Below are 26,156 nucleotides of genomic sequence, written 5' to 3' on the forward strand. Positions count from 1 at the left end.
AGAAAGAAAGGGAGAGGGAAGTCACATGCAGCTGGGACTCAGAGATGGCGTTCCAGTCCCAGCTCCCCACTGAGATCTGTAGGGCTCTGGGTAAATCCACAGAATCTTACAGCAAATCCCTTTGTGTCACGCTCTCTTCGGTAGATTTCTGTTTCCCTAAATGAAACCATCCATGCCTGAGATAGTCTGAGTGTCAAAGACCTAACTTAATTGTTTAGACATAAGTTGGATATTATTCATAAACACCCTTGTCTCTTGTCAGTGGAGCAAAGCTTCATAGAAAACAAAATCGAGTGGAATCAAACCAAAACTGAAACCTGGCATGGTAAAAGGGAACTTCTCCATCCTCCTTTCTTTCTTCTGTTCCTTTCCCATTACCTTTCTCTCCTCCCTCCCTTTCATCCTTCCATCAACAAGATATAATTTTAGTGTCAATTTTATGTTAATAACTAGGGATATGAAGATGGATAACACTCCTCCTGTGTTTCCAATGAACCCCAAATTTACTTGGGGCACTTTATGGCCTGCTACCATACGATCACTACAGTAGACACCTCTCGTTTGTTGTGATGAGGACCAGTGTTGAAAAGTCCTGCGAAGGGTGGCACAAACTTACCTTCCACGTTTTAACTTAAGGATGTAAATTTATTCACCAGGCTTTGATGAGGACCAAGATCTCTTCTCTGAGTATGAATGCATTGATGGTGGATTTGTATCAACTTTCTCGCCTAAGCCATACACATAGGCTTCTGTCTGTGCTCCAGTGTGTTTTCTATTGTGGAAAAAGAAACTAGGAATCCTTGCAAAGCAATCTGTTGCAGAATCCTTTCACAGTTTTACAAATTTACACTCAAATTGTTTTTAATTATCTTGCTCACATCTAATTTGACAGCAATTGTTTTTTTAGTGATTCATTTTTATTACATAGTATTCAGTTAAATGAATACAATTGCAGCAGCAATTGTATCAGGCTTGGGGTGACAAAACGACTCAACTCAACTAATGAGAGCAGAAATGCTTCGGCGAGCTGGTGAGTAGCTTTCTGGCCATGAGCATTCAGCATACTGGGACAGCAGTCACTGTATGTTCAGGGGAATAGAGATCATGGATGAACATAGAAAGGTGCTTCAGTGGAAGTTTTAAAGAGAGATTTCACAGTAAAAATAATACGCAGAGCTGTAAAGCTAAGGGCATTTTGGAAGTGTACTTTGCCATCAGCAGTAGCTTTGCAGGACAAAAAAATTTTGTATTTTCTTATGTTCTGGACAACTGTCACTGCCTATTGAAACAGTTCTGCACCCTCAGTAAAATATACATTGTTATATCATGTCAAACAGCTGTTAAAAAAGTTTATTCAAAATGAAACTTCCAGACACAGCCTGGACTCTTCAAAGGTAAGCTGTTTTCATAAAAACAACAAAAGTGTGCTCAAATGCGTACTTGATGGAAAGGAAAGTGTGCTCTGTGCTTATTCCTGTAGTTACTATGATGACAAGAAAAGTGAGTTTATAAAATAACATTCTGATGTGAAGAAATATGAAAATAGCGACTAAAGTGATGAATATGTGAGAGCAAGATTTAAAGAAATGCAAACACTTAGGCATGTTCCAATAATATTCTCATTCACCCATTTTAAATTGCTAATGGGTATGACGCTGGTTTATTTCCCCATCTATTTAGGAAGGAATGTGGAGTTCATCTGAGGCCCTTTAATCTGTCGAGTCAGAGGTGACTTGTGAACTCCTCTTTGCTTTGGCATCAGCAGTTTGGGACCTAGGAACAGCTTCATGTAAAAAGGCCGGAGAATGCAGATCTTTATCCCTTCTATACAAGACCACCAGAGCCTGGTTGCGTTTGTCTTTCTAAGTCTCCATTTCCCAGTGGGCGTATTTATCCTTTATTTCAGTTAATGAACATTAGTGGAGAATGTGTTAGGTGCCAGGCACTATCCATTTCTTATAATACATAGATGAAATAGGAAAAAAAACCCCAGCACGGCATGACTCACCAAGTCCTTGTAAAACCTCAATATTGTCTCTTTCCAGCAATGAGAGAATTTTCCTTTGCTTAACTCATTTATTCCCTGGTTACGTCCCCGTGTCTTAAAACCAATTGCTGACAAGAACACATCAGAGGAGTTTAATGACAATATCTGTAAAGTGTTGAGCCTTAGGAGCCACAGGTTCTCTATATGTAGGTCTCACAATGACTCCAAGAGGGAGATGGTGTTGGCCACAACTGACGATGAGAAGATGGGGGGCCGAGAGAGATGCTAGGGGCACTCGGCTTGCAAGTGCTGCATCTCTCATTTGAACTGAGATTTATTTTCACTCTCTCACACTCCATTGCCTCTCTGAGTGTGGCCACTCACAGCTCGTTATGAGCGGAGGCATTTCAAAGCTAAACTCTGTGCTATCAACACAGCTAGGGAAAACTATTCAATTATAAGCATCTTAAATTCTTATCTCCCTGCCTCTCAAGGAACATTGGTCTCCAGAAAGATTGAAGGTTTGCTGAAGTGGAATCAGGATGTAAATGGGAGAATGTAGTATATAGATGAGTCTGTGTAAGAAAGGTGACTTCTGGGTGCTGAAGAACAAGGGAGAGATGCAAATACCTGCTGTGAGGATCAGGACCCTTGGAGGTGGAAGAGGTGTCGAAAGGGGGCTTTTAGGAAGGTTAGCAGCGTAATTTCATCCTTGGTAACCTCAAGAGATCTCTAGCAAAGCCTTATCTTACTTTTCAAGGTTTTTTAGAGTTGGGTTGAGGTTTTTGAAAGGTGACAGTCAAGTTTCTCTGGGCTGCATATACTACCATGGGTCCCTTCCTGGCAATAAATTTGCGGTAGTCCTTGGTTGTTGACATGGAGTCCTTGGTGGCACTAGAGCAGTGGTTCTCAGTCTTTGAGTGTGCATCAGTGTACCCTAAAGGGCTAGTTCAGACACAGGTGGCTGGGCCCACTCCTTGGAGTGTCTGGGGTAGGGCTCAAGGACCAGCACTTCTAGAAGTTCCCTGAGGATGCTGATGCTGCTGGCCTGAGACTACACTTGGAGAATCGCTGCGCTGGAGAAAGCTGTTTCAGCATCTCTCCCGTTTGTGCAGGTGCCCCCAGCTGCAGACTCTAAATGCTTTTCTTCCATATGACCTGGCACAGAGGTCTGCCCTCTGTGCCTTTTGTCTGCTCACAGGGTATAGAATTGGTCTCAGTCACTTCTCTTTCTCTCTGTCTCTCTGGGCATCCGGGAAGGAAAGAGATTTCTCTTCTCCGATCCCATCCAGCTCACTCCCCTTCTCCATCCTTCACTGACTTACCAGGATGGTTTCATTAAGAGGATGGTCTTGGCAAACCTTCTTTTCCACTGACTTCCAGGGAATCCTGAGGTCAGTGCTAAGCCCCCAGGAAGGGCATGGGGAGACCACTCAGCTGTGATGGCTGGGACAAGTCTGATTACCGGGGGAAATCATGTGTACCCCCCAGCCTGGGGCAGGTGAGTAGGGGGCCAGGAACACAGTAGGATATTTACAGTTTGGGGCTCTTGGGGACTCTGTCCCGTGGCTCCTTTTTAAGGAGGAAGGTGCTAATTATTTTGTGTCTACTCTTGCCACTGTGGCCTATTCTCTGGGGTATGTGCACTTTGGGATGAGGGAGTGGGTAAGGAGATGAAGAAGTCACTAGGAATTTACTCTCACAAGGACACCGCCCCCCCCCCCCCAGGGTCCGCTCCCAGCCCAGACTGAGCCTCATGGCAGTTCTCAGGCAGGGTGGTCTGGAGGTCCAAGCCCTTCACAGGGCACTCGGATGCCTGAATCAAAGATGTCCTTTCATTTATTGTATCACAATGGAAACTCAATGAGGGAAGGGAATTTATACTGTTGGGTTCACCAAGGAAAGCTCCCGGAGAGAAATAAACAGTCAATTAATGTACATCAAATGGATGAATTTATCAAACAGGTGCTGTGCTTGGCATTGGGTATCAAACCACATCCTTGCTAAGAATGCCTTCCTATCAGCCATGTGAAGGGCTCAGTCTTCATTAACCTGTTGTAGTCCCTACCAAGCCCGCTTTGGATGGAGATTATGGAATCTCTCTTCTACTGTTGCTCATCAACAATTTTGGCAGCCTTTGTTCTTTGCTGTTGGGGTGCTCATGCCATGACCCCCATTTATGTTTCCCCAGGGAGCTGCTCTATCTCCTGGAATCCTTCTAATTTTACATTTTCCCCCACTGGCTTTTTGATGTCTTTAAAAAATTTAACTTTTTAGGGGCCGGCCTAGTGGTGTAGAGGTTAAGTTCGCATGTTCTGCTTCAGTGGCCTGGGGTTCACTGGTTCAGATCCTGGGCGCGGACCTACTCACTGCTCATCAAGCCTTGCTGAGGCAGCGTCCTTTATAGAAGAGCTACAACTCTACAACTATGATACACAACTATGTACTGGGGCTTTGGGGATAAAAAAAGAAAAAAGAGGAAGATTGGCAACAGATGTTAGCATAGGGCCAATCTTCCTCAAAAAAAAGTTTAAAAAAAAATTTAAACTTTTAAATGTTCAATATTAACTCTTGGTTAAGAAAGTAGTCATGTAATGAAATAATGAAATGCTGCCCCCCAATCCAGGTCCCCATCCCTCCAATTCTTAACAAGCGCCCTCAGTGGATAACCCGTTAATGGTTTCTTGTGTAACCTTCCAGAGTCTTTTTACACTCACGCGCACACACATACACACATATATTCTCCTCCCTTTTTGTACATAAAAATAATATACTATAGGGGCTGGCCTGGTGGTTTAGTGGTTAAGTTCACACATGAGGCTTGGGCGGCCCAGGGTTCGCGGGTTTGGATCTCGGGCATGAACCTACACACCACTCATCAAGCCATGCTGTGGTGGTGTCCTGCATACAAAAAACAGCGGAAGGTTGACACAGATGTTACCTCAATGACAATCTTCCTCAAGCAAAGAGAGGAGGATTGGCAACAGATGTTAGCTCAGGGCCGATCTTCATCACCAAAAAAAACCACTATAAAATAAAAATAAAAAAAATAACAAACTATAATACTGTTCTGTACTTTGCATTTCTCACTTCATTTATTTTGGTGATATTTTCATATTCTTAATTTTTTTTACAGCTCCTTATTTTCCATTCAACAGATGATGCCATAATGTGTGTAACCAATTTTTTATTGATGGATGTTTCCAGTGTTTGCTAAAATGAATACTTGGTACACATATCATTTCACACTTTAGCTTTGTCACTTCCAAAATGTTATATTAATGGAATCACACAGTATGTAGACTTTTGACAAAGCTTCGCTTTTTACACTCAGCATATATTCTTGAAATCCATCTGAGTTTTTGATGTATCAATAGTTCATTCCTTTTCATGGCTGAGTAGTATCCATTGTATGGATGAACCAAAATGTGTTTATCCAGTCATTCATTGAAGGTTGTTTCTAGTTTTAGCTATTACAAATAAAGTTGCTATGAACATTCATGTGCAGGTTTTTGTGTGGACATATATTTGCATATTTCTAGGAGTATGAGTGCTGGGTTGTATGTTAAGTGTATGTTTAACTATAAAAACTATATACATATGAAAATATGTAAATTCTTATATATTTACAAAAAACTATATATATAAAACTATATATATTTTATCTCTCTCTCTATCTACCTATCACTCTATCTATCCAGCACCCAAAGCCCCTTTATGACTCCTCTGCATTCTTACTCCATCTCTTCTCCCCAAAGATAACCACTTTCCTGATTTCTAACACTGTAGATTAACTGTGCCTTTTCTTTTTTCTTTTTTTTTTTGCTGAGGAGGATTTGCTCTGAGCTAACATCTGTTGCCAATCTACCTCTTTTTGTATGTGAGCCACCAGCACCACGTGGCCACTGACAGACAAGTGGTGTGGTTCCACGCCCGGGAATTGAACCTGGGCTGCTGAAGCAGAGCACGCTGAACTTAACCACTAGACCACTGGGGCTGGCCCTAGTTGTGCCTTTTCTTGAACTTTATTTAAACCCAGTTATATAGCATGTATACTTTTTTCCTTTTCTCTTTTAATTAACGGTGTATTTGTGAGATTCATTCCAGCTGTTGTGTATGGCTTTTTTCACTGCTGTACAGTATGACTTGGTTAAGATATTCTGAGTTGTGTATCTTTTTCTTGGAAAGAAGGATCCCTAAAATTGATATCCAGTATTTGAATGAGCATCATAAATTAAATACCCCGGAAGTCTGAGACCCTACGTCATAGGTTCTCTGTGAAAGGTTGGCTCAGAGTCACTCAGCTGGAAGACGGTAGAGTCTGAACTTGAGCCCGGTCCATTGGACCTCTTCCTGTGGCACTATGCACCCTCTTCTGCATATGCCTGCTCGTCTCTGGGAATGCTGGGAGGCAGGAGCATAGAGGTTAAACTCAGACAAGCCTTAGCTCTGCCACATGGCAGGTTGAGATCCTCGCAAAGTGATGTAAATACTACTGAGCCTTCCTTTCCTCACTGAGATAAGAGGATAGTACTACGTATCACTCACCTTGTAGGCAGGATGTGAGGCTTAAATGGTATAATGTATGTATACAATCAACACTCAATACAAGTTCCTGTGGTTATTTCACTGTAGCTCCTTTGAATGCTGATTTCTAGAGTTCAGCAGGCTTGCATGTGTTTCCAGCACCCAAGATGCTCCCCCAGAGCTAAACTGACAGCATTGCATTCTCAAAGTCATATCATTTAGTCAGATCTAGCCAAGAAGGAGTGAAGTCTAGCTAGGGGCAAGAAAAGGGCTATTCTGACCAGTCCGACTGACTGTGGCCAGTTATATAGTCAACAAGGAATTGATTCATTTGAGGCAAAGTAGATAGTTTCAGACTGTGCCACTCCTTAATTTTGGTTGTTGTTGATCAACATGGTGCCCATGGGTAGACAGTGTCATGGTTGTAGAGAGGACCGCTGAGCGAGGCTGTTCTCTGGCTCTCCTGCTGGTGGCAGGCCTACTTCACTGGGCAAAGCTGGCCAATCACCATGTGCCTCTGACTTTGTACTTTTGTACCTCTGGGCTTCTAGAAGCTGATACCCTTGCTGGGGGCAGGGTGGTGGTGGTAGGGATACACTGTGCCATTTCAGCACCACAGACACAGACCTTTAAGGATTTGCTGCTGTGATTGGGCGTCTTTGGGATTTCCCATTGACAGCAGGGGGCTGAATGGGGAGAGCTCTGGCTTTGCAAGCAGACCACAGAATATCATCCCTGTTTCTTATTTGTTTTGGGAATGTAAGCAAGTGATGTCACTTCTTGGGTCTCAGGTTCCTTATCTGTGAAAAGGAGTTGATATTCATCACTGCCTGTCTCTCATGACTGTTTCTGTGTAGCCTCCTACCTCCCGAGTCTTGATCCTTTGTCCTGAATGGGTATCCAGTACACCCTCAGCACATCCCTCTCAGGACAGCCCAGCCCTACAGTGAACCTCTTCCGGAATCTTCCGTCTTTCTTGGTCAGTGCACCAACCTATGCCTGCTCATTTCTGGTGGTGGGAGCTTGGAAATGACCTCTTTTGACAACCTGCTCTGTTGTTCTCTATGTTAAACAAAGTTACCACAGCAGAAATGGGTTAAAGCCTCCATTTTGCTTCCCCTCACTGCCATCTCCTGTCAGAGACAAGCGTTCTCATTCCTGGCATGACTTATGGCCCCACTGATCTCAGTAGGGGTAACAGTAAAGCTCTTACTGATGTTCATTTGAGGTTTTGCTCTGCTCTGAGATCTCACTCTCTGACTGTGAGGCTCCTGCAGGCCAGCACTGAGTCAGCGTTTTAGAGTTCCCAATGCCTGGTGTCGATGGACAACTCCTGGGGCAAGAAAGACCAGTGCCCCATGCAGGCTGGGCTTGTGGAGAGTTTTGGGGAAGCTTGAAAAGGAAGAGGAAATATTTAGGGGCAGCTGTGGTGAGTAAAGACATATCTATCTTTCTCTCTTTCAGCAGATTTCAACCCAAAGTGCACATCATTGGATTGAGTTGATCAATTTTGCTCTTCGTTTCATGGTTCACCTTCTCCATCAGTCGAGGAGTGACCTCTATTTTTTAGTCTCTATTTCATTTTCCTCCACTCCTAGTCATATGTGTTCATATTGTGTGTTCATTCAATTGACCATCTACATCTTTATATTCATTTTTGTATATCCAGGAAAGATACAGTTTTGTTTAATTTTGTTTTTTAAAAATACATAAATGATATTGCACATATATTTCCTACTGTCTCTTGCTTTTTTTCTCTCAAAGTTAGCTTTTCAAGATCTACGTATGTAGAACTCATTCATTCATTTTAACATGTATGTATTATTGCATTGTATACAGGTATCACATTTTATTTTTCATGTCACTCTGGATGGGCATTTTGGTTGTTTCCATCTCTTTATTATAATGAACATCCTCAAGCACACCCCTTTAAGTTTGAGAGTTCCTCTGGAGATTTATACCTGGCGTAGGAATTACTGAATCTTTAGGCATGCAGAAAATGAATAGGAAATGGATTTAGGATGTGTAGGATACCTTTTGAAATTCTTTCAGGGGCTTTAGTAAGCATTAGAATTGCATTTCCTAATAATATTGGCTGTTGGACTGATGTATCTTGGAGTGCAGCTCTGTGGGGAGATTGGCTTCAAATTAAGAACAAGGCAGCCTGGCTTTACATTGGATACACAAGGATGTGAATTGATGCTAGGACCTCACTGACATTATTTTTAAAAATTACTTTCAGTTCAGAACCAAAGCCAGAGGAATTATTAACAGACATAAAAGGAGAAATAGACAGTAACACAATAATAGTAGGGGACTTTAACACTCCACTTACCCCAATGGATAGATCATCCAAATAGAAGATCAATAAGGAAACATTGGCCTTAAATGACACAGTAGACCAGATGGACTTAGTAGATATATACAGAACATTCCATCCAAACACCGAAGAATACACATTCTTTTCAAATGCACATGGAACATTGTCCAGGATTGATCACATAAGAGGCCACAAAACAAGTCTCCGTAAATATAAGAAGATTGAAATAATACCAAGCATCTTTTCTGACCACAATGGTATGAAACTAGAAATCAACTATAGGAAGAAAATCAGAAAAGCCACAAATATGAGGAGATTAGCCAAAATGCTACTGAACAACCATTGGGTCAATGAAGAAGTCAAAGGAGAAAAAAGAAAATACTTGGAAACAAATGAAAATGAAAATACAACGTGCCAGAATTTATGGGATATGGCAAAAGCAGTTCTAAGAGGGAAGTTTATAGCAATACAGGCCTATCTCAACAAACAAGAAAAATCTCAAATAAACAATCTAACAGTGCACCTAAAGGAACTGGAAAAAGAAGAACAAGCAAACCCCCAAATCAGTAGAAGGAGGGAAATAATAAAAATCAGAGCAGAAATAAATGAAACAGAGACTAAAAAAAAAAACCACAGAACAAAATCAATGAAACCAAGAGCTGGTTCTTTGAAAAGATCAACAAAATTGACAAACTTTTAGCTAGACTCATGAAGAAAAAAAGAGAAGGCTCAAATAAGTAAAATCAGAAATGAAAGAGGAGAAATTACAACAGACACCTCAGAAATTCAAAAGATTGTAAGAGAATACTATGAACAGCTATATGCCAACAAATTGGATGATCTAGAAGAAATGGATAAATTCTTAGAATCATACAACTTTCCAAAACTGAATCAAGAAGAAATAGAGAATTTGAATAGAACAATCACCAGTCAGGAGATTGAAACAGTAATCAAAAACCTCTCAAAAAATAAAAATCCAGGCCCAGATGGCTTCCCTGGTGAATTCTAGCAAACATTGAAAGAAGACTTAATATGTATCCTTCTCAAATTCTTCCAAAAAATTAAAGAGGAGGGGAAGCCTCCTAACTCATTCTACAGAGCCAACATTACCCTGATACCAAAACTAGACAAGGATAACACAAAAAAAGAAAATTACAAGCCAATATCACTGATGAACATCGATACAGATATCCTCAACATAATACTAGCAAATCAAATACAATGATACATTAAAAAGATCATATACCATGATCAGGTGGGATTTATTCCAGGGATGCAGGGATGGTTCAACATCTGCAAATCAATCAACATGTTACACCACATTAACAAAATGAAGGATAAAAATCACATGACTATCTCAATAGATGCAGAGAAAGCATTTGACAAGATACAGCATCCGTTTATGATAAAAACTCTGAATAAAATGGGTATAGAAGGAAAGTACCTCAACATAATAAAGGCCATATATGACAAACCCACAGCTAATATCATCATCAATGGTGAAAAACTGAAAGCTATCCCTCTAAGAACAGGAACCAGACAAGGACGCCCATTCTCACCACTCTTATTTAGCATAGTATTGGAAGTCCTAGCCAGAGCAATCAAGCAAGAAAAGGAAATGAAAGGGATCTAAATTGGAAAGGAAGAAGTGAGACTGTCACTATTTGCAGATAACGTGATTTTATATATAGAAAACCCTAAAGAATCCACCAAAATTTTTTTTAACTTTAGAAATAGTAAATGAATACAGTAAAGTTGCAGGATACAAAATCAACATACAAAAATCAGTTGTGTTTCTATACACTAACAACAAAGTAGCAGAAAGAGAGATTAAGAATACAATTCCATTTAAAATTGCAACAAAAAGAATAAAATACCTAGGAATAAACTTAACCAAAGAGGTGAAAGATCTGTACACTGAAAACTATAAAACATTGTTCAAAGAAATTGAAGAACACACAAAGAAATGGAAAGATAGTCCATGCTCTTGGATTGGAACAATTAACATAGTTAAAATGTCCACATTTCCTAAAGCAATCTACAGATTCAATGAAATCCCTATCAAAGTTTCAATGACATTTTTCACAGAAATAGAACAAAGAATCCTAAAATTTATATGGAACAATGAAAGACCCTGAATAGCTAAAGGAATCCTGAGAAAAAAGAACAAAGCTGGAGGTAGATACACACACCCTGATTTCAAAATATACTGCAAAGCTATAGTAACCAAAACAGCCTGGTACTGGCACAAAAACAGACACATAGATCAATGGAACAGAATCAATGGAAATAAACCCACACATCTGTGGACAGGTAATTTGCAACAAGGGAGCCAAGAACATACAATGGAGAAAGGAAAATCTCTTGAATAAATGGTGTTGGGAAAACTGGACAGCCATGTGCAAAAAAATGAAAGTAGACCCTTACCTTACACCGTACACAAAAATTAACTCAAAGTGGATTAAAGACTTGAATGTAAGACCTGAAACCATGAAACTTCTAGAAGAAAACATAGACAGTATGCTATTCGACATTGGTCTTAGCAACATATTTTCAAGTACGGTGTCTGACTGGGCAAGGGAAACAAGGAAACAATAGAAAAAATAAACATATGGGACTACGTCATAGTAAAAAGCTTCTGCCAGCAAAGGAAACTATTGACAAAACAAAAAGACAACCTAACAATTGGGAGAAGATATTTGCAAACCATATATCTGATAAGGGGTTAATCTCCAAAATATTTAAAGAATTCATGCATCTCAACAACAAAGAAACTAACAACCCAATTAAAAAATGGGCAAAAGACCTGAACAGACATTTCTCCAAAGAAGATATACAGATGGCCAACAGGCATATGAAAAGATGTTCAACATCATTAACTATCAGGGAAATGCAAATCAAAACTACAATGAGCTATCACCTCAGGCCCGTCAGAATGGCTATAATTAACAAGACAGGAAACAAGTGTTGGAGAGGATGTGGAGAGAAGGGAACTCTCATACACTGCTGGTGGGAGTGCAAACTGGTGCAGCCACTATGGAAAACAGTATGGAGATTCCTCAAAAAATTAAGAATAGAACTACCATACGATCCAGCTGTGTCACTACTGGGTATTTATCCAAAGAACATGAAATCACCAATGCACAAAGATATTTGCACCCCTGTGTTCACTGCAGCATTATTCACAATAGCCAAGACTTAGAAGCACCCTAACTGCCCATCAACGGGCGAGTGGATAAAGAAGATGTGGTATATATACACATGAAATACTACTCAGCCATAAGAAACAATGAAATCCAGCCACTTGTGACAACATGGATGGACCTGGAGGGTATTATGTTAAGGGAAATAAGTTAGAGGGAGAGAGTCAGAAGGAAGGAAGGAAGAAAGGGAGGGAGGGAGGAGGGAAGGAAGGGAGAAACATCCACCCTTTTCCACGCTGAGAGTAGGTCCGACAGACGCTGCAGATGCCCCACCCCATAGCCCCTTAGCTCACCTCTAAGCCTCCTTCCTCCCTCCCTCCCTCTCTCCCTCCCTCCCTTCCTTGCTTCCTTCCTTCTTTCCTTCCTTCCTCTCTCCCTTTCTCTCTCCCTCTCTCTCCCTCCTTCCCCTCCTCCCTCCTTCTCTCCCTGTCTCTCTGTCATTGTGGTAAGAACACTTAATGTGAGATCTACCTTCTTAAAATTTTAGGTGCACAATGCAGCATTGTTAACTACAAGCACCATGTTATTAGCAGATCTCTAGAACTCATTTATCTTGTATAACTGAAACTTTATAACCATTGAACGGGATCTCCCTATTTCCCTCTCCCCCAGCCCCTGGCAACCACCATTCTATTATTTTCTTTTATGAGTTTGGCTACTTTAGATGACTCATATAAGTGGAATAATGCAGTATTTGTCTTTCTGTGACTGGCTTATTTTACTTAACATAATGTCCTCCAGGTTCATCCATGTTGTCACATATTGCAGGATTTCTTTCTTTTTAAGTCTGAATAATATTTCATTGTATATATACCACATTTTCTTTATCTATTCACCTATCAATGGACGTTTAGGTTGTTTCCATATCTTGGTTGTTGCAAATAATGCTGCAGTGAACATGGGAGTGCAGATATTTCTTTGAGATCCTGATTTCAATTTTCTTGGATGTATGCTACTCAGAAGTGGGATTGCTGGATGGTATGGTAGTTCTATTTTTAACTTTTTGAGGAACCTCCATGCTGTTTTCCACAGCAGCTGCATCATTGTACATTCCCATCACAATGTACAAGGGTTCCAATTTCTCCACCTCTTTGCTAACACTTATCTTTTTAAATTAATAGTCATCCTAACAGGTGTGAGACGATAGATATCACCTTGTGGTTTTGACTTGCATATCCCTGATGATTAATGATGTTGAGCATCTTTTAACATACCTGTTGGTCATTTATATGTCTTCTTTGGGGAAATGTCTATTTGAGTCCTTTGCCCATTAAAAAAATCACTTTATTGAGGTATGACTGACATGTAAAAAGGTATACATATTTAATGTAGACAACTTGATGAATTTGGGGAAAAGTATACACTTGTGAAACAATCACCACCATCAGGGCCATAGATGTATTCATCACATCCCAAAGTTTCCTCCCACCATTATTATTATTAATTATTATTATTATTCTCTTGTTTTTTGCCTGTTTTTAAATTGGGTTACTTGTTTGTTTTTTGCTATTGAGTTGTAGGAGTTCCTTATATATTTTTTATATTAACCCCTTATCAGATATATGATTTGTGAGGGGTGGGTAGTTTCTCCCATCTTCTCCTCCATCCTCACTTCAGGCCACCTTGAGGCACTTCTTTGCCTCTTGAAATTTCTCTAATTGGGGGCTGTATTAGTTTCCTAGTGCTGCCGTAATAAAATATCACAAACTGGGTGGCTTAACACAATAGGAATTTATTCTCTTACAGTTCTAGAGGCCAGAAGTCCACACACAACTTTGCCTGTCAGAACCACACCTGGAGTGAGCAAATGGCTTGAATCACAGGAAGTGGCCCCAAGAAGGGAGACTCCTGGGAAGGGGCTGTCAATGCCCTCCAGTCAAAAGCCACTTGCACAACTAGGAACACACCTGTAGTTGGACAATTGGGTTTACTGCTCATTGCAGCAAGAGAGAATGCATACTATGGGGTTCTCAGTAATAGGGTCTTAAAAAAGGACTTAATAAAATTTGGGCTTGTTGGGCCGGCCCCATGGCTTGGCAGTTGAGTGCGTGTGCTCCGCTATTGGCGGCCCGGGTTTGGATCCCGGGCGCACACCGATGCACTGCTTCTCTGGCCATGCTGAGGCCATGTCCCACATACAGCAACTAGAAGGATGTGCAACTATGATGTACAACTATCTACTGGAGCTTTGGGGAAAAAAAAAATGAAGGAGGGTTGGTATAGATGTTAGCTCAGAGCCGGTCTTCCTCAGCAAAAAAAGAGGAGGATTAGCATGGATGTTAGCTCAGGGCTGATCTTCCTCACACACACACAATAAATAAATAAATAAGATTTGGGCTTGTTTTAGGTGATTTTGGGGAGGGTTTAAGGAAGCATGGTTTGCTCTAAAGTGGATGCTGTCAGATATCGGCGTAATCCCATGAATGGGTATATTAATTAATCATACCTAGAAGAAGGGAAGATTAGAGGGAAGCTAAAGCTTAAATTGGTAAAGAAACATCAGTTGCCCATATTTACCAGGAGATGGGGATATTTGGTCATTCTTGTGGCTTGGACAGTGTTCCCGTGCTCAGACATGATTATGGAGGGGGCTTGTTTTCATTCTGTCCAATCATGGTCAGAGTTGGTGGCTGTGGCATTGATTATATTTAGCAGGAGAACACAGAGGCCCAGCTGTGAGATGTCAAGGCTGCTATTTCTTTTCAGGGCTCACCCTTGACATGACAACATGGTGTCTCCAGCAGGCATAGGGGAGAGAGCCAGAGTGACATTGACCCAGTTTCAAAGTTATTCCAATGACTAACTTCTCTGGGGATTGCACATGAATGCCTCAGAGGGGAAATTCAACACATTCTTACTCTCCAACAAGCCCCTTGATGCTTGCAAACATATAGACAAGGGACCCAACCCTTCTTTAACACCGCAGCATTGTTTAATGACAACAGTGTAACCTGGGATCACACACTCAGGCCAGGCCCTGGGCTTTGATGACGGTGTAGGCTGGGATGTGTGCTTTTTTGTGGCTAACCAAGTCTCACCACAGCAGTTGCACATCCACCCAAACCAGAGCCAGTTCCTGCTTGTCAGGGGATGATGCTCAACACCCTGTCAGAGACCCACAAATGAGGAGCAACTTGAGAACTACTTCTCAGGTTGAAGGCTGAAGATGGCATGTTGACAGAAGCAAGTTCCCAAAGGCTCTTATGATTTAATTTTCAGCAGCAGCAGATGTGCTGTCTGGAGAAGGGGAAGGCGGAGGTGAGCACTGTGAGGGGAGAGGGAAAAAGGCAGAATGGAGCAGTCAAGCAGGAGAGGATTTGAGTCTTAGCCCCACCACTTACTCACATGTGATTCTGGAAAGTTCATCCTCATTGCTAATAAGGGGTGCCATGGACTGAGTGATCACAGCGTGCCAGGCATACTTCCTGCTTTACCTCTAAGTCTCATGACTGTTCTCCAAAGTAGCTATTTTTACTTCCATTTTGCAAACAGAGAAACATGGGCTTAGCGAGATAAAGTGATTTGTCCAAGGGCATACAGCTGGTAACTGGAGGAGCCAAGGTATGAACCCAAGGTCTGTCCAGCTCCTGTCTTGGCTCTTTCTGTTGAGCCTTATTCTCTAACCTCATTTCCTTATCTATAAAATGGGGCCCATAATAATGCCTCCCTGGGGCCTGCCCCGTGGCATAGCGGTTAAGTGCGCGCGCTCCGCTGCTGGTGGCCCGGGTTCGGATCCCCCGCACCGCACCGCTTGTCAAGCCATGCTGTGGCCATGTCCCATGTAAAGTGGAGGAAGATGGGCACGGATGTTAGCTCAGCGCCAGTCTCCCTCAGCAAAAAGAGGAGGGTTGGCATGGATGTTAGCTCAGGGCTGATCTTCGTCACACACACACAAAAAATAATGCCTCCCTTATAGGGCTGTTGGAATGAGCAAACGAAATAAGGAAATTATAAAGAGAAAATGTGCTGTAACGAACGTGTATGATGGCTATTATTGTACATGGTGTACATTGTATTGTGGTGTTTTGTGACTTTTATTATACCTAGGAGTGGAATGGTTAAGATTTCACTTGGTTGTTCAATTCACAAAGCAGTGGTTTTTATGTATTTGTTATTTTACAGTATGATTTTGCCTTTGTAAAAAAGTATACACATATATGTACAGAGCAGTGGTTCTCAACCAGGGACGATTTTGCCCCTAGGGGACACTTGCAATGTCTGGAGACATTTTTGGTTGTCACTACTAAGGGGTGCTGCTGACGTCTAGGGAGTAGAGGCCAGGGATGCTGCTCAACATCCTACAGGGACAGGACAGACCCCACCACAACAAATAACTGTCCAGGCTCAAACTTCAATAGTGCCGAGGTTGAGAAACTTGGGTATAAAGCAAGGAATAAAAGGATACATAGGAAAAGTGTTCCTACTGTTTGTCTCTGGCATCTGGGAGTGTAGGATAATTTTGATGTTTATTCCTAATGTGGCTCTAAATTTTTCTAAATTTTAAAAATCAATAAATCTTTGTTTATTACTAGTTAAGATACCATAATGCCATAAGAGCTATTTATGGACAAAAGCATGATTGTTACTCATGCAAGATATCACGATGCCAGGTAGAGAACTGCAGGTTTTGCAAAAGCAAGTGCAGGATTTCATTGTTTAGCAAACTAACAGATGTTTGGTTTAGGAGTAGGCTAGAGTCTGAATTTCTACTGAGAGTGCTGAAAAGAGAGAAATAATAATGATAAGCATTCAATACCTATTATTCTTATTACTGGGTGCTGACACTTAGACCATCTGAGTTGTCCTCACAACAAACCCTTGGGGATAATTTATAAAACTAGAGATATGGACAAAATGTAAATATGAGGATGTTCATTGAACTGCTTTTGAAATGGTGAAAAACTGAAAATCATTTAAATGTCCATTGAAAGACTGGTTAAATATGTTATGAAACATCAACAAAGGATTATCATGTCATCATAACAGATGCCTTGAAATAATTTTTAATGGCATGAGTATATTCTTAAAAAATAAAAATTATTTAATTGCAAACAATATATTAAATAACAATTCAAGACAAAAATTATTCACTAGTACAAATTCATGTGCATACTCAATTTTAAAATATGAACAGTAACATCATAGCATTTTATATCTGCACTTTCAGTTAACATCATGCCATAAATATTTTCTACTTTGATGCTATTTATTTTTCCTTATTATTTCTCTTTGCCATGCTCCACATCTCCCTTTAGGTAATTAATATTACCAGCATGGTGTGTCCTGGTATTTTCTTCATACCTGAAATTGCAGGATATATTTCTCTAAGATTTACCCTTTGTTTTATTTTTTAATCTGGCAGTGCATACATCAAGGAATTCCTCCAGGTGAGTAGATAGATATCTAACTCATTATTTTTAATAGCCACATAATATCCCATGTTATAAGTGTATTCTGATTATCCATCCATTCCACCTTTGAGGGTATGCAGGTTATCTCCAGTTTATCTTTTGTCATCACTATAAACAATTCTTTGGTAAACATATTTCTATAGAGTGGAGCCCAGGTATGGGATTTCAAATAGATATTGTCATATTAACTTTCCAAAATTGCAATAATGTCATATTCCCACTAACAGTATAAGGAGTGCCTTTTCAACACATCTTTGCAAGCTCTGGGTCTTCTATTAATTTTTTAAAATTATTGCTCATGTGATGAGTGAAAAGTAACAAGTCATTGTTACTTTTATTTTCATTTCCCTGACTGCTAGTGAAGTCAAACCTCTTTTCGTTTGCTTATTTTATTTTAAAGATTTCCTCTTTTGTGTTGCCCAGTTCAAATATAATTTGCATATTTGGGCACATTTGGGTTGTATTTTATTTGCAAGAGCTCTTTGTATCTTACGAGTATTGATCTTTTATTTGTTACAAGTGTTATCTGGCCCCAGAACTGTGCATGATATTATTAACCCTGACACATCTACCTGCTTTAACTGAATTCTAGAGTCCCAACAGTCTCAACCCTGGCCGCACACTGGAATCCCCTGGGAGCTTTGCATCCTGTTGCCTGGGCCCCACCTCCAGAGACTTGGATTTTGGTGGTTGGGGTGGGGCCCAGGAATCAGGAATTTTTTTTACTGTGGTAAAATTCACATGTTAATCAGCCCTGGAAGTCTAGTGGTTAAGATTCAGTGCTCTCACCACCACAGCCTGGGTTCTTTTCATGTTCAGGTATCCACACCACCCATCTGTCAGTTGTCACGCTGTGACGGCTGTGTGGGATGCTGAAAGCTCTGCCACCAGTATTTCAAATACCACCAGGGTCCCCCATGGCGTAGGTTTCAGCGGAGCTTCCAGACTAAGACCGATAAGGAAGAAGGACCTGGCCAGCCACTTCCAAAGGGTTGGCCATGAAAACCCTACAAATAGCAGCGGAGCATTGTGTGATATACTGCTGGAAGGAAGCAAAAAGACTAGGCAGGGTCCTGCTCTGCTGACACACGGTCACCAGGAGCCAGAATCCACTCGATGGCACTGACAACAACACATTCACATGATATAAAGGTCACCATCTAAACCATTTTAAAGTGGACATTATGATGGCATTTAGTACATTCACAAGGTTGTGCAATCATCATTTCTGTCTAATTCCAGAACATTTTCCTCACTCCGAAAAGAAACACCATACCCTTTAGCAGTCACTCTCCATTTCCTATCCCCTAGACTTTGCCTACCACTAATCTACTTTCTTTGCCTGTGGATTTATCTATTCTGGATATTTTAAATAAATGGAATCATATAATATGTGGCCTTTTGTGTTTGGCTTCTTTCACTCAGCATAATGATTTCGAGGTTCATCCATGTTGTAGTGTGTGTCAGTGCTTCTTTCCTTTTTATGGTTGAATAATATCCGGTTCGGATCCCGGGTGCGCATCGAGGCACCACTTCTCCGTTCATCCTGAGGCCGAGTCCCGCATACAGCAACTAGAAAGATGTGCAGCTACGACATACAACTATCCACTGGGGCTTTGGGGGGAAAAATAAAATAAATAAAATCTTTAAAAAAAAAAATAATATCCATTGCATGGATATACCACATTTTGCTTATCCATTTATCTGTTGATGAACATTTGGGTTGTTTCCACCTTTTAGCTGTTGTGAATAGTGCTGCTATGAACATTTGTGTACAAACTTTTGTTTGAACACTTTTATTTGATTCTTTTAGGGTGTTCCTAGGAGTAGAATTGCTGGGTCATAGGGTAATTCCATGTTTTACTTATTGAGGACTTGCCAAATTGTTTTCCACAGCAACTGCACCATTTTATATTTCCATGGCTTCAGGAGGTTTTAAAGCTCCCCAGGTGATTCTAAAATGCAGTCAAGGTGAAGAACTTTGTCTTAGTAAATCAGTAATGACTTTCCAATCTCTATCACAGCAATTACACCAGTCATTCTTGAGTCAATTTCGCTAATTTATATTTTGTTAGGACATCACCTATTTTCTGTACATTTTCAAAAGGCTTGCCATATAATTGCATATGATAATTTCTAATTATTTTAATGTCTTCCATACCTGCAATTATCTCTCTGTTTTTCTTTCTAATCTCATATGGCTTCGTTCTTTCTTTATTTTCCTTAGCCAGACTTATGAGGCATTTACCTCTTTTATTGTTTTTTTGTTTGATTTTGTTTTTTTGTGTTGTTCTAGTCATTTTTATCTTTTGTCTGTTATTTATTTATTTATTATTATTTTACTGAAGTCACATTGGTTCATAACACTGTGTAAATTTCAGGTGTCCACCATTATATTTTGGCTTCTGTATAGACTGCAGCATGTTCACCACCAAAAGTCTAGTTTCCATTTTCTGTCTTTTAAAACTCCTCCTTCCTACTGTCTTTTGGTTTATTTTGATGTTCTTTTTAATTTTAAAAATATGGACGTTTAGTTTCTTTATTTTAACCTTTATTTTTTAATAACAAAGGCATTTAAGTTTATAGGTTTTCTTCTAAGAACAGTTTTAACAGTGGCCCATCTATTTGGTATGAAATGTTCTCCTTTTCATTGTTATTTTTGACAATTTGTAAGATTTTAAATTTTTTCTTTTATTTATTTTTATTTTGTGGGCTAACCTTGGTTTATAACATTGTATAAATGTCAGGTGTACATCATTATACTTCTATTTCTGCATGGATTACATCATGTTCTCATGTTCACCACCCAAATACTGATTACAATCCATCACCACACACATGTGCCTAATTATCCCTTTCCCCCTCCTCCCTCCCCCATTCCCCTCTGGTAACCACCATCCAATCTCTGTCTCTATGTGTTTGTTTGTTGTTGTTATTATCTACTACTTAATGAAGGAAATCATACGATATTTGACCTTCTCCCTCTGATTTATTTCACTTTGCATAATACCCTCAATGTCCATCCATGTTGTCACGAATGGCTGGATTTCATCGTTTCTTATGGCTGAGTAGTATTCCATTGTGTATATATACCACAGCTTCTTTATCCATTCGTCCCTTGATGGGCACTTAGGTTGCTTCCAAGTCTTGGCTATTGTGAATAACGCTGCAATGAACACAGGGGTGCATGTATCTTTATGCATTGGTGTTTTCAGGTTCTTTGGATAAATACCCAGCAGTGGAATAGCTGGATCATATGGTAGTTCTATTCTTAATTTTTTGAGGAATCTCCATATTGTTTTCCATAGTGGCTGCACCAGTTTGCACTCCCACCAGCAGTGTATGAGAGTTCCCTTCTCTCCACATCCTCTCCAACACTTGTTGTTTCCTGTCTTGTTAATTATAGCCATTCTGACAGGTGTGAGGTGATAGCTCATTGTACTTTTGATTTGCATTTCCCTGATAGTTAATGATGTTGAACATATTTTCTTGTGCCTGTTGGCCACCTGTATATCTTCTTTGGAGAAATGTCTGTTCAGGTCTTTTGCCCATTTTTTAATTGGGTTGTTAGTTTTGTTGTTGTTGAGATGCATGAGTTCTTTATGTATTTTGGAGATTAAGCCCTTATCAGATGTATGGTTTGCAAATATCTTCTCCCAATTGTTAGGTTATCTTTTCATTTTGTTGATGGTTTCCTTTGCTGTGCAGAGGCTTTTTAGTTTGATGTAGTCCCATTTGTTTATTTTTTCTGTTGTTTCTCTTGCCCGGTCAGACATGGTGCTTGAAAATATGTTGATAAGACCAGTGTCGAAGAGCGTACTGCCTATGTTTTCTTCTAGAAGTTTCATGGTTTCAGGTCTTACGTTCAAGTCTTTAATCCATTTTGAGTTAATTTTTGTGTATGGTGTAAGGTAATGGTCTACTTTCATTTTTTTTGCATGTGGCTATCCAGTTTTCACAACACCATTTGTTGAAGAGACTTTCCTTTCTCCATTGTATGTTCTTGGCTCCTTTGTCGAAGATTAGCTGTCCATAGATGTGTGGGTTTATTTCTGGGCTTTTGATTCTATTCCATTGATCTGTGTGTCTGTTTTTGTGCCAGTACCATGCTGTTTTGGTTACTATAGCTTTGTAGTATATTTTGAAATCAGGGAGTGTGATACCTCCAGCTTTGTTCTTTTTTCTCAGGATTCCTTTAGCTATTCGGGGTCTTTTGTTGTTCCATATAAATTTTAGGATTCTTTGTTCTATTTCTGTGAAAAATGTTGTTGGAACTTTGATAGGGATTGCATTGAATCTATAGATTGCTTTAGGAAGTGTGGACATCTTAACTATGTTAATTCTTCCCATCCAAGAGCATGGAATATCTTTCCATTTCTTTGTGTGTTCTTCAATTTCTTTGAACAATGTTTTATAGTTTTCAGTGTACAGATCTTTCACCTCTTTGGTTAACTTTATTCCTAGGTATTTTATTCTTTTTGTTGCAATTGTAAATGGGATGGTATTCTTAATTTCTCTTTCTGCTACTTCGTTGTTAGTGTATAGAAACGCAACTGATTTTTGTATGTTGATTTTGTATCCTGCAACTTGACCGTATTCGTTTATTACTTCTAAAAGTTTTTTGGTGGATTCTTTAGGGTTTTCTATATATAAAATCATGTCATCTGCAGAGAGTGACAGTGTCACTTCTTCCTTTCCAATGTGGATCCCTTTTATTTCCTTTTCTTCCCTGATTGCTCTGGCTAGGACTTCCAATACTATGTTAAATAGGAGTGGTGAGAGTGGGCATCCTTGTCTGGTTCCTGTTCTTAGAGGGATAGCTTTCAGTTTTTCACATTGAGGATGATATTAGCTGTGGGTTTGTTATATATAGCCTTTATTATGTTGAGGTACTTTCCTTCTATACCCATTTTATTCAGAGTTTTTATCATAAACGGATGCTGTATCTTGTCGAATGCTTTCTCTGGATCTATTGAGATGATCATGTGATTTTTATTCTTGATTGTATTAATGTGGTGTATCACGTTGATTGATTTGCAAATGTTGAACCATCCCTACATCCCTGGAATACATCCCACCTGATCGTGGTATATAATGTTTTTAAGGTATTGTTGTATGCGATTTGCTAGTATTTTGTTGAGGATTTTTGCATCGATGTTCATCAGTGATATTGGCCTGTAATTTTCTTTTTTTGTGTTGTCCTTGTCTGGTTTTGGTATCAGGGTAATGTTGGCTTTGTAGAATGAATTAGGGAGCTTCCCCCGCCCCCTTTAATTTTTTGGAAGAATTTGAGAAGGATAGGTATTAAGTCTTCTTTGAATGTTTGGTAGAATTCACCAGGGAAGCTGTCTGGTCCTGGACTTTTATTTTTGGGGAGGTTTTTGATTTCTGTTTCGATCTCCTGACTGGAGATTGTTCTAGTCAAATCCTCTGTTCCTTCTTGATCCAGTTTTGGAAGGTTGTATGATTCTAAGAATTTATCCATTTCTTCCAGATTTTCCAATTTGTTGGCATATAGCTTTTCATAATATTCTCTTGTAATTTTTTGTATTTCTGAGGTTTCCGTTGTAATTTCTCCTCTTTCATTTCTGATTTTACTTATTTGAGCCTTCTCTCTTTTTTTCTTGGTAAGTATAGCTAAAGGATTGTCAATTTTGTTGATCTTTTCAAAGAACCAGCTCTTGGTTTTATTAATTTTTTCTATTTAGTTTTTTTAGTCTCTATTTCTTTTATTTCTGCTCTGAGTTTTATTATTTCCCTTCTTCTACTGATTTTGTGCTTTGTTTGTTCTTCTTTTTCCAGTTCCTTTAGGTACATTGTTAGATTGTTTATTTGAGATTTTTCTTGTTTGTTGAGATAGGCCTGTATTGCTATAAACTTCCCTCTTAGAATCACTTTTGCTGTATTCCATAAATTCTGGCATGTCGTCTTTTCATTTTCATTTGTCTCCAGGTATTTTTAGATTTCTCCATTGACCCAGTCATTGTTCAGTAGCATTTTGTTTAATCTCCACATATTTGTGGCTTTTCTGATTTTCTTCCTATAGTTGATTTCTAGTTTCATACTGTTGTGATCAGAAAAGATGCTTGGTATTATTTCAGTCTTCTTAAATTTACGGAGACTTGTTTTGTGGCCTAATATGTGATCAATCCTGGAGAATGTTCCATGTGCATTTGAAAGGAATGTATATTCTTTGGTTTTGGATGGACTGTTCTGTATATATCTAGGTCCATCTGTTCTAGTGTGTCATTTAAGGCCAGTGTTTCCTTATTGACCTTCTATTTGGATGAGCTATCCATTGGTGTAAGTGGAGTATTATAGTCCCCTACTATTATTGTGTTACCGTTTATTTCTCTTTTTATGCCTGTTAATAATTGCTTTATATATTTAGGTGCTCCTATGTTGGGTGCATAGATATGTGCAAGAGTTATATCCTCTTGTTGGATTGTTCCCTTGATCATTATGTAATGCCATTCTTTGTCTCTCTTTAGAGTTTTTTGTTTTAAAGAGTATTTTGTTTGATATGTGTATTGCTACCCCAGCTTTCTTTTCATTGCCATTTGCATGGAGTATCTTTTCCATCCCTTCACTTTCAGTTTGTGAGTGTCTTTAGGTCTGAAGTGTGTCTCTTGTATGCAGCGTATATATGGGTCCTGTCCACCCTATGCCTTTTAATTGGAGCATTTAGTCCATTGACATTTAAAGTAGCTATTGATAAGTATGTACTTACTGCCATTTTTTAAGTTTTTTTTCTCAGTGTTTTAGTAGTTTTTCTCTGTTCCTTTCTTCTTCTCTTGCTCTCTTACCTTGTGGTTTGATGGCTTTCTTTAGTATTATGTTTGGGTTCCTCTCTGTTAGATTTTTCTGTATTTATTATAGGTTTCTGGTTTGTGATTACCATGGGGTCCACATACAGTAACCTACGTATATAGGAATCTATATTAAGTTGATGGTCTCTTTAGTTTGACTTCTATCTGAAAGCTCTACTCTTTAACTCCCCTACTCCCACATTTTATGTTTTTGATATCATATCTAACCTCTTTTTTGTGCATTTGTATCCATTACCCTCTTATCATGGAAACAGATAATTTTTCCTATTTGTGGTCTTCTCTTTTCCCCTTAAATAAGTCCCTTTAGCATTTTTTGCAGTACTGGTTTCTTGGTGACAAACTCCTTTAATTTTTGCTTTTCTAGGAAACTTTTTATCTCTCCTTCCATTTTGAATGATATCCTTGCTGAGTAGAGTATTCTTGGCTGTAGGTTTTTTCCTTTTAGCACTTTAAATATATTGTGCCACTCTCTTCTAGCCTGTAAGGTTTCTGCTGAGAAGTCAGCTGATAGCCTTATGGGGTTTCCTTTGTATGTAACTTGTCTTTCTCTTGTGGCTTTTAGGATTCTCTCTTTATCTTTAATTCTGGACATTTTAATTACGATGCGTCTTGGTGTGGGCCTCTTTGGGTTTATCTTCTTTGGTGCTTTCTGTGCTTCCTTTACCTGGATGTCTGTTTCCTCCCTTAGGTTATGGAAGTTTTCTGCTATTATTTCTTCAAATAGATTTTCTGCCCCTTTGTCTTGCTCTTCTCCTTCTGGGACACCTATAACACGGATCTTAGTGTGCTTGATGTTGTCCCAGAGGTCCCTTAGACTGTCCTCACTCTTTTTAATTCATTTTTTCTTTTAACTGTTCAGCTTGGGTGATTTCTTCTAGACTTTTGTCCAGCTCACAGATCCTTTCTTCTGTATCCTCTACTCTGCTTTTGAGTCCCTCTAGTGAAATTTTCATTTCCAATATTGTATTCTTCATTTCTGATTGGTTCTTTTTTATATTTTCCATTTCTTTGTTGACGTTCTCACTGAGTTCATCCATTCTTCTCCCAGGATCAGTGAGCATCCTTAACACTCTCTGTTTGAACTCTCAGTCAGGTAGGTTGCTCATTTCTGTTTTACTTAGTTCCTTTTCTGGGTTTTTGTCCTGTTCCCTTACTTGGAATGTGTTCCTTTGCCTCCTCATTTTGCCTCTTTCCCTGTGCTTGTGTCTACGTATTAGGTAGGTCAGCTACGTCTCCTGCTCTTTGAGAAGTGACCTTATATAAGTGATGCCTTATGAGGTCTTTCAGTGTGCTTCCCTCAGTTCCAAATGTTCCAGGGGTGACCCCTATGTGGGCCACGTGTGTCCCTCTGTTGTGGCATGGTTGCTCTCCCTGTAGGCACCCAGGGAGGCTGAGTTGTGCCCCTGGCCAGCTGTTGAATGCTCAGCTGCTTGTAGTTGTTGTGGTCCCTTCAGTCTCTTTATCAGGTGTGGGGAGCCCCAACACAGTTGGCTGCAAGTTCTAATAGCACATTTGTGTTGCAGTATTTCTATTAAGTGAGTAGGCCACCAGCGTGGCAGGTTGTTAGGCTCAGGGCCTTACAATTGCTATAAGCCTCCAGCCTTTAGGTCTCTTCTCAGCTCTCTGAGGATTGCAGCTGGGTGGGGCTGGCCTCAAGCGTGGGAGCACCCAATTGTTTCTGGCTTTGGAAGGTGGGGCAAACCCCCTATGTGGGTCTTTGAGAAGCACAAGTCTTCTGAAGCTGACAAGCCCCACTGCCCACAGGTCCACATGCACAGTCAACACAGTCCTGCCCTGTGTGCGAGCCCCGACCTCTTGAAGTGGACCCAGTCTCTCCAACGCGGGAGCCCTACACACTCCACCACGGCCCCACACTCT

At 39.8% G+C, this 26,156-nt stretch overlaps 1 protein-coding gene across 1 annotated transcript in view; it reads left to right on the plus strand.

The window, feature by feature from the left end:
- The window catches only part of SLC1A6 (solute carrier family 1 member 6), a 154,110-nt gene that overhangs the window by 16,749 nt on the left and 111,205 nt on the right, over window positions 1-26,156 (plus strand). The gene's annotated exons all lie outside the window — the stretch shown is intronic.

Source organism: Ceratotherium simum, chromosome 18 (genome assembly GCF_057802395.1).
Source record: "Ceratotherium simum simum isolate JZ-2026a chromosome 18, ASM5780239v1, whole genome shotgun sequence".
Lineage (NCBI taxonomy): Eukaryota > Metazoa > Chordata > Mammalia > Perissodactyla > Rhinocerotidae > Ceratotherium > Ceratotherium simum.